This window comes from Buteo buteo, chromosome 2, assembly GCF_964188355.1.
Source record: "Buteo buteo chromosome 2, bButBut1.hap1.1, whole genome shotgun sequence".
NCBI lineage: Eukaryota > Metazoa > Chordata > Aves > Accipitriformes > Accipitridae > Buteo > Buteo buteo.
This window is the reverse complement of record NC_134172.1, coordinates 76,624,772-76,633,607: the sequence shown is the minus strand read 5'-3', so window position 1 is coordinate 76,633,607 and position 8,836 is coordinate 76,624,772.

Below are 8,836 nucleotides of genomic sequence, written 5' to 3'. Positions count from 1 at the left end.
GCTATTTGGATGCACCATAGCTGCTGCACTCTCGGCGGCAGTGAAACCACAAGACACCCAAGTGCAATTTGGAAACAGAGGTACAACAAGGGGAGATTTGGAGACACCCTTTTACAAAATCACTGAATGGGAAAAGAGAGGTGCTGGGCAGAAATGAGGCGTGTGGTCCGTCAGGTTGTGAGTGGTAAAGATGTGGCAACGTCAAAGGTTTGCGCAGCCTGGGGTGGGGAGCAGCACCTTCGAAAGCAGGCGAGGGACGAGACTGTTCTCTTCCCCTAGTAAAGAGCTGAAGGGTCTGGAAAACTCCCCCAGACCCTTTGCAGGTGGGGAAGAAGGAGCTGGATTTGCTACAAGGTCTCACTGCCCAACCTGCCCCAAGGTCATGGCACCCCAGCACCCAGCAAACCCCTTCCCTGGTCAGTGCTGCAGGAGTGGAGGATCCGATATGTTGGGGTTGTCGGGTCTGTGTTATGGTAAGCTGCTCTGCTTTAATTTGGATTTTAAAACTTTTTTTTTATATTATTCATTTTGCAACAGTTTGGAGCTCAGGGCACTGCAAGTGCTTCTGTAAATCCAGATGAATGAGCAATAGCTGAGCCTTTGCTTCAACCTAACTGGGAGCAAAACATCCTAACACACAAAGGCTGGGTTGCCGGGTGCTGCAAAGCCCTGGTGCAAGTGCCCATCTCAGAAAGACCAAGCCGTTTGTAACAGGGGGACTGGAATAAGGGACAACAATTTATTCCCTTCTGGAAATATCCCAACAGCAAGGACATCAGAGCTGCCCTTTAAGCAGAAGCTGCTGAGAGGCTGGTGCAAACTCATCTCCTAAGAGTATCATTTAATGCACAGGTTGTTGCAAGAGGAGGGGTGACTCAGGCAAGGGTTAATCAAGGCTGTGCACCTGGCACGTATACACCGCATTTGCAGCACTGTGGGTGTGTATATATATATATATATATCTCACATATACAGGTATTTAGTTATCTATGGCATGCAGGCTGGGGAGCAGACAGTCTCTCCTCTCACCACGGTGGAGTGTGGGATGCCACACAAATTCTCTCCATTGCTTCTCTGGAAATCCTGGCAAGCCCGGGGGAGCCTGCAGTTAATCAGCGCTGTGTCGCTGTGCACCGCTGCGGGCAGCGGGACTTCACTGCGGCGTTTCGGAATGCTCTGGAGCGGCCAGTGCCCGGACAACCACATTCCCCCCGGCGCCCCAGGGACAGCTAGGTGCTCAGCCCCTCCTGCCCTTCATTTGCAGGGTCCTGCACTTGCTGATGAGAGCTTTCAGTCCCATTTAGAACTTTATTGGCTTTTTTTTTTTTTTTTGCATTATGATACCCTAACGTCATGGTTGATATGAAGGAGCTGGAAGATCAGCCAGGTCACAGCCAGTCCCTCTCTGCCATCAGACACACAGCAGAGCTGAACTTCTGCTTTGGTTGCTTTTGGTTGTGCTGTTTGTTTGCTTGCAAGGATTATCATATTCCCTGCCTGTATTGCACCACTGACAATAAATCCAAAGCAACCAGAGCCTGAATTTTTGAAGAGGTTTCCCGAAGGGAATGTCAATTACCTTTCCCTTCCAGCACCGTCGACGTCCTCTGGTGCTTACAAATCCCAGTTTTATTTTGAGAAATGCAGCCACTTGCTCTAATTATTCAGCCTGCACTCTAAGGCAAGCAAAAAAAAAAATATTTAGTGGGTAAACTTGAAAAGGCAAGGTTTAAATGGTAGTTTAAATTGGTATGGTTGTGACCCCAGGCATGAAGTACAACCCCTAACAAAGACAGTCTGTGTGTATGCAATGGTTTCTGTGTGAAAGTATGGAAGCAGTGGGAGAACATTGTAGACTAACTCTTCACGTCTCATTTGGGGTGAAATTCCCATCTGAGGCAGCTGGGACTGCTTTTGCTGCTGGGGATTTGGTTAGAGAAAATAATGCCATGACCTGCATTGGTATTTCTCCCTCTGCCCAGCACAGTTACTACATTTGAGCCCACCGAGAGCCCCACGCTTTCCTGCGCTGGTGGATGTGACATTATCAGCTTTGGAAGGGGAAACTCAAGAGCTTTTGGGTCCAGAAGAGGATGGAGGAGAGATGTCCTTCCCCTGATCTGCCATCACCACAGGGACCAAGGGGTCCTCATGGTGCTGGTATGGAAAGGCAGGGAATTCCCTGGGGGGGAACTGTCCTCCTCTGCCCTTGAGTGATGTGTTCCCCTCTCAGCACTTGTCCTCCAGGTGCTTCATCTCACTCCACCCCCACCCCTTCCCCAGCTTTCTCTTCATGGGCTGCCACACTCCTTCCACATTTAGATGCCAGTCTGTCCTTGCTCATTGCTATTCTCCACCCATCTCCTTAGCTCAGCCTAGATTCAAACGCAAACGCTTTGTCAAGGTGCCAGGATCCCCCGGCGGAGGTGAAGGTTGGTAGATCAATGCCATGAATGCCTCCCAGAGCAGGAGCATCTCTGTACATCTGGTGCTTGGAGAGAGGGACCAGCCCTGGGGCTTGGAGGTGCCGAGGACCCTCCCTTCAGCGGCACTTCCAGATTTGCAGCCCCCCCTCAGCTGCCAACTTTACTCCAACACTTGGCTTTCCCTTGGGCTCACCAGCCCAGCTATGAGCACTGTGGTATTTGGGAACCAGCAACCTTAATTATCTTTTAAATCTCATTATCCTCTTTCCTAAGATCTCCTCTTTGTTCCTTCTTCCACCCCTCTGTGTCTGCGGGCAGCGGAGGGTTCTGTCTCTCCTTCCAATTCCTCATAGCATCACCACATTCCCAGACAACCTGCACACAAACCACATGGGATTTTCATCTAAATCACCCCAAAAGCAAGGACAAAATCCAAGGTTCATCATTCCTGAATCATAACCAGACCACGGGCAGTGGCACCAACTCAAGAAGATGCAAATGCCTTTGTAGAAATGCCTCTGCCAAGTACCTGCCCCATTGCTGACAAGGGCTTCCCAGGGATTTCCAGCCTCGTCCCACGGAATAAGCACGACCATCCTGGGACACAGAGTCTGGCTTTTGTGCTTTGTATTATTTGTAAGAAAAATAACCGTGTTTGTCTCAGACCAGCTCGTTCTGAAATCTCAGAAATTAGGTGTCATTACTAGGTGTCATTACTCTGTGGGCGTAAAGTCGTACCTAGCCAGCAACCCAGCTATCCGCAGATAGATGAGGAGGACAATTTGATTCCATCTTTGGAAATGTCAGACTTTATGGGTGAATAAAACACATTCCATTTTCGTCTGTTTATCAATATTGGGTGAAAACAGACTAGAAATTGCTTATAAATGGGTAGTGTCAAGAGAGAGGCAATATATTTGTTACCCCTAGCATATGCCCCGCTACAGACACCTCTGTATAGCATGTAAGAACCATGTAAAGCAATGAAACAAGGCACAGATAGAAGAAAGGGTAACCTCTGATACCTCTCCATTTACAGCTATCGCTCTACAAGTAGGTCCAGGTCCTGCAATAGTTAATCGTGGTCACACAAAATGAGATGGTCTCAATGCCACTGCAAATTCTTGGTTTTGAAGGGAAATTTGAAGAGCCTTGTGAGGATGTGCTCACCCGAGCTCTGAGCCAAAGGCAAAGCAGAGACCTGAGGCTGAATAAAAGGAGCCCTGTGCCCTGCAGAGCAGCCGAGCCCCCAGTCAGTCACCCGTGGCCAAAGCAAGAGGGGGCAGATGGGGCTGGTCCAGGGAAACGCAGGTTGTTCGTGTGCTTGAATTGCTGAGCCCAAGCCAGGTCAAAATCTGGGCATGCAGAAAGGATGTGGTCCCTGACAGCACGGTAATGGTAAAGGGAGAGATTTCAGGAAGGAGAATAGAATAGCAGTGAATGAACTTTTCAGATAAATTATAGCTAAAGAGGAATGAAACATTATAGTTTCAATTACCGCTGTGCCCAGCCACGCAGGTAGTAATTCAAACAAGAAACAATTGGTGGATTGTCACCCTCAAATCAGACACATACCATTTAATTCCATTTACTGAGGGTTCACTGACTGTATTTTGAATCAAATACAGCCATTAATGTGCAAAGATCTGAAAAATGCATGTGTCCCTTTTACAAATGTGACAGTGAGACACTAATTCCTGTAAAACCCTTTTTCTTCAGGTTGGGCTGTTCCTATTGCCTTTAGTTATGCAGATATTACTTATTAAAAGTTTTAGTATGCCAAGCTAGTTCTTTTCAAATGGCTTGTACCTTTTTGTTCAGGGCATAGGGAAAGCATGGCCAAATCCAGTCTTATATTCCATCATCCAAACCTAGCAAATTGATTCAAATGCAGCAAAAGCCGCTTTCATTAAAACAATTAAATCCTTACTATTATTGCCATATCTGGCTATTACAGCACAAATATAAATCATCAGTTACGGGAGCTAAAAGCTTTCAGATAGAATTGCTCTAACATCTGCCCCGCACAATGGGCAGAGGAAGGATGACGTGCACCAGGCTTCTTCACGGGCGATGCTGCTGCCTAAATAAAAACCTGTCATGTTCATAAAGTGAATATTATCATGCTGCCCTGTTTTGCTCCAGCAGAAAAGCAATGCACGCCTATGGGCAGGTTGAGAGGGAGGAATGGTGCTTGGGATGAGAAAAGCTGGCACCTTCCCCAGGTGATGCCTCCTCCCCTGCACGACCATCACAGGGTACGCGTCCCTGCCGGGGTTTTGCATCGTTTGAACCATGCAACGGCACGACACAAAGCTAAATCTATGCCCTCCCTCATGCAAGAAACAATTTCATGGGTGAAAATGTCCTGTTCAATGTGATATGGTGGAATGTTTCTGGCACAAAGATTTTGGGGATCGCCTGGAGTGCTTTTGCTTTCCTTTTTAAAGTAATACTTGCATGTATCCCATGTGTCTGCACCGTCGCACGCCCTCCACGGGGCCATGAAGTGTGTTGCCCACTAAAAACAGGCCTTTCCACAAAACTGCACTTGCCCTTCTGATCTGGTTGAGATTGCATCAAAGGGCAGATTGTTTAAATATAATTTCACTGGTTATTGGGTGGGTCATCAGAATGCGATATGAAATTTCAAAGGCTTTTCTCCTCCTGCTCTTCACATCATTCCAGGTCACACTTCCCTAGAGGTGCTCCCTGTTGATGCAAGGACACTTCCAGGCAGCAAAATATCAAAGGAGCAGGGATGGACAGGCCAGCTCATCCTACACATTTTAAATTGCTTAAAAAGACCCAGAAGCCTTTTTGCAAAGAGAGCCTGTGGCAGGGACTGAAATCAGTGCTCAGCACGTGGCTTAGACAAACAGAGTGGTCATTAGTGACTGTTGTCATTGTCACACCGGTGTAGACTGTTAATTCAGCACAGGAGTCATTAAAAACAAGCCTCAGTGGAGAGAGGGGTTTTTGCAAATGCTAGATGACTTGGCAAAAATTGAAGAAGACCCTCAATATCCTACGTCGCTCTGCTTGCAAATTCAGAACAAAAACTCCCAGGAATTTGCTGGGGACAGGATTAGGTACTAATTATTTTCTTATGCTGAAAACTGTTAAAACCCAGCCCTGCTTTTCCTCACCCTACAACCAAGCTAAGCTCACCGGTCATTCAACCGGTCCCTCTCTTCCCAGAGGAGCTCACCACTTCCAAAGCTTTCACCCCGACTCTGCTCCTGGGTTGGGAAGGTGACACCACGATCCCAGTGCTTCTGCCAACCTGTGCCGTCAGCTCGGAGGGACATTTGGCTCCATCACGCTGAGTGTGACTATTCCCATGTGTCTGAGAGCGAAGGGCTCTGTCTGCACCCACTCCTGCTCCAGCCCGAGCCCCAGGGCTTTAATTGCCTCTGAGCTTGCAATTAAAGAGCAGCATCCGCTGTGCCGCATGGGTGTCCCTCCGTTAGCCTTCCTCCCACCAGGTGCGTTTAATTTATTTGTATTTCCAGCAGCGATAATTGAGTTATCAATTTTGTGCTCTTTTGGGCCAGAAGCAAAGAGATCAGAGAGCTATTTTATACACCTCATTATAGATTATTTCCCATAGCTATAAAACCACAGAGAGACAGATCCAGAAAACGTGTCGTGAGGTGCTCTGTGCCCTCTTCATCTCTACTGACTTCTCCCTATTGCTCCCTTAGACTCTAGGCTGAACGTCCTCCAGGCAAAACAGTTGTCAAAAGCAAGGGGTACCTATTTCCCCACAGGACAAAATCTTTCCCCGCCCCAGCCGAGAGCTGCTTGAAAATCAAATTCAACTTATACTTAAACAATCTGTTTAAGCCTTTAGCACCTCACAGAGTCAGGCTGAGATTTATTCCATTTCTGTGCAGTTTGGCTATAATCTGGCTCATAATGGTGGCCCGGGGTCCTGCTGAGGAGTGAAAAATTTGATTCTCTTCCCCATTTCTGGTTTTTGGAGGGTTACATTTGGTGTGGCCCTTCAAGCCCCCGTTACCTCCCCACTCCCCGGGTCTGGCTGCGGTGCCGCAGAGCCACCCTGCATCCCACACGGGTCAGAGCTGCCTTCAGCATCCGCAGCTTAGCCAGAGCTGCCTGGAGCACGCTGCAGTGCAGAACAAGTGCTAAAGTCCAGCAGATCCTATTTTTATATTTACGGAAAGAGATGGGAATCATCTGTGTGTCGGTATTAGGTTTCTGGTGGTGACATGAAGAGGCCATCCAAGATGTATGACCTAGCAAATGTACTGTAATGCACACATCACATTTGTTCTCCGAGTAAATAGATATTGTCTAGGGTACATTACATCTGCGCTTTCATGTTTAATTTAATGTAAGTGAACTGCCTTAATTTCTCTAAATTGTAGTAATAAACATAATGCTAACAGTGATATTGCTAATAATTTATTTAGCAAGTGATTAATCAACAATGAACTATTTTAATTACCTGTTCTGAAATGCCAAACTCTAAATTAATTATGTGTCATTATATGAATTCATATGTGTGTGTGTATATATATATATACACACACACACTTATATATGAATTCCAAGGCTAATTAAAATGAATAAACCATTGGATTTGGTGAATTCATAGAGCTGAGGGGGGATCTGCTCTCCCTGGCTCTTCCGCCTTTTTGCATTTCATCCTCAGCACAAAGGGAATTACATTCCAGTGCTTTAAGCAAGTCATTTGTGCTCCTGAAAAATATATTACCCAGAGAAAGTAGCAAACTCCCTGGGTCCCCCACTGCAAACAGAAGTGCTGCTGCATGGCAAGGGCAGCGCTTCTGCCAGGGGAAAATGCAGAGTGGGACTCTGCCGAGTGATCTCTGCCGGACCTCGGAGCTCCCTGGAAATGAAATCAAATGGGAACTCGAACGGGGGGAGAAGGAGATGATGCAGATTCCCTGTCCTCAATTCTTCGTAACAATTTTTGGAGGGAAATCGGGGATTCAATTAACAGATTTGGGGCACAACCAAAGAGTTTTCCTTTTTGCCTGGGAGGAGGGCTGCATCTAGAGATGCTACGAGGCACAAAGCCGACAGCGTTGGGGTATTTAGCAGCGGGAGCATCCCCAGGTGCCCCGAGATGAGACTGGGCAGAAAGGGAAAGACCACCTCTTTGCGTTAAGACTCAAATCCAGAGCTCACGGCCAGGAGATCCCCAGCGGGTCGGTGCTCCCCGTGGCACGTACAGCACGGAGGGACAGGGGAACTGCAGGGGAGGGAACCCTCTAATTTAGGGGTGGGGAGCGAGACATAATGGCTTGTAGCACCGGCTTGAAGAACAGGATGATTAATGAGAGCAATGGCACGAAGGAACCAGAAACTAAGTAATGAGACCTTTATTTGATACATAATACCACTGGGAGCTTCTATAAAGAGAATACCAGGAGTAAGGCTAAGTTTTGCCGGTTTGGGAATGCATCAGGAAGGGGGAAGGTATTGCTGACTTTGCAGTCGAGTGCCTGGGCTGTACACAACTGGGGCTGCGGCGGTGGTGTTCAAAGTAAGCCTGGGACATGTTAATTTGGTCATATATTTTCAGATGGCGGCAAGACACCCTGACTTTTGATTTAGTGTGCTGCGTGGATCTGTGCAATGTTGTGGGTTTAAAATGCGGTGTCCAGAGCTCGATTCAGTCACCTCGTGGTTGAATTCTAGCTGGGAGATGAGGAAGCCATTATATACATAACAAGAACTTCCAGCCAAAAATTACTTATGGTTTCAATTGAAGGAGAAGAAGTTGCTGATAGTTTAGGTATGGATGTCAGAAACACAGCAGTTAACAGCAGAGATGAATGAGAGATTGGGAGGTGATAACTTAGATAAATTGGTGTCTCATCCATATTAAGGAGACAGCTCATCCTCAGTTGCTGCCGGATGACATGAACAGTGGAGCATATATGGATACTAAAATACATTGGTCTTAAAGTTAAATCCCCAAGAACCATCAGAAATAAGTCTCAGAGGCCAAAGTGAGATCTGATGCACACTGCAAAAATATGCAGTCTGTCAGAGCACACTGCTCTCTCCATATAACTTCCACCGTTTGTGGGACAATTACAGAGGAAACGATACTGTGATCTGTAAAGCAGTTCCTGGAGTAGTTTTATTCACTAACTCAATGCTATGCATAATCATTGCCAGCATCATCTCCAGAGGTGTGTGCATAATAGAGAGACATCAAGTCAATGAGTCAAAACATCAGAAAATAAAATTCAGATGAACATCGCATTCAAAAATTATATCATCTGTCATTTAACACTGTCTGAAGACCTCCTTATTGAAATAATACATCTAAACCAAAAGTTACCCCAGGCAGTAATACCGTATTGCGCTGTGTTTAGGATCTACCAGGAATTTGAGTTTTCTGCAAC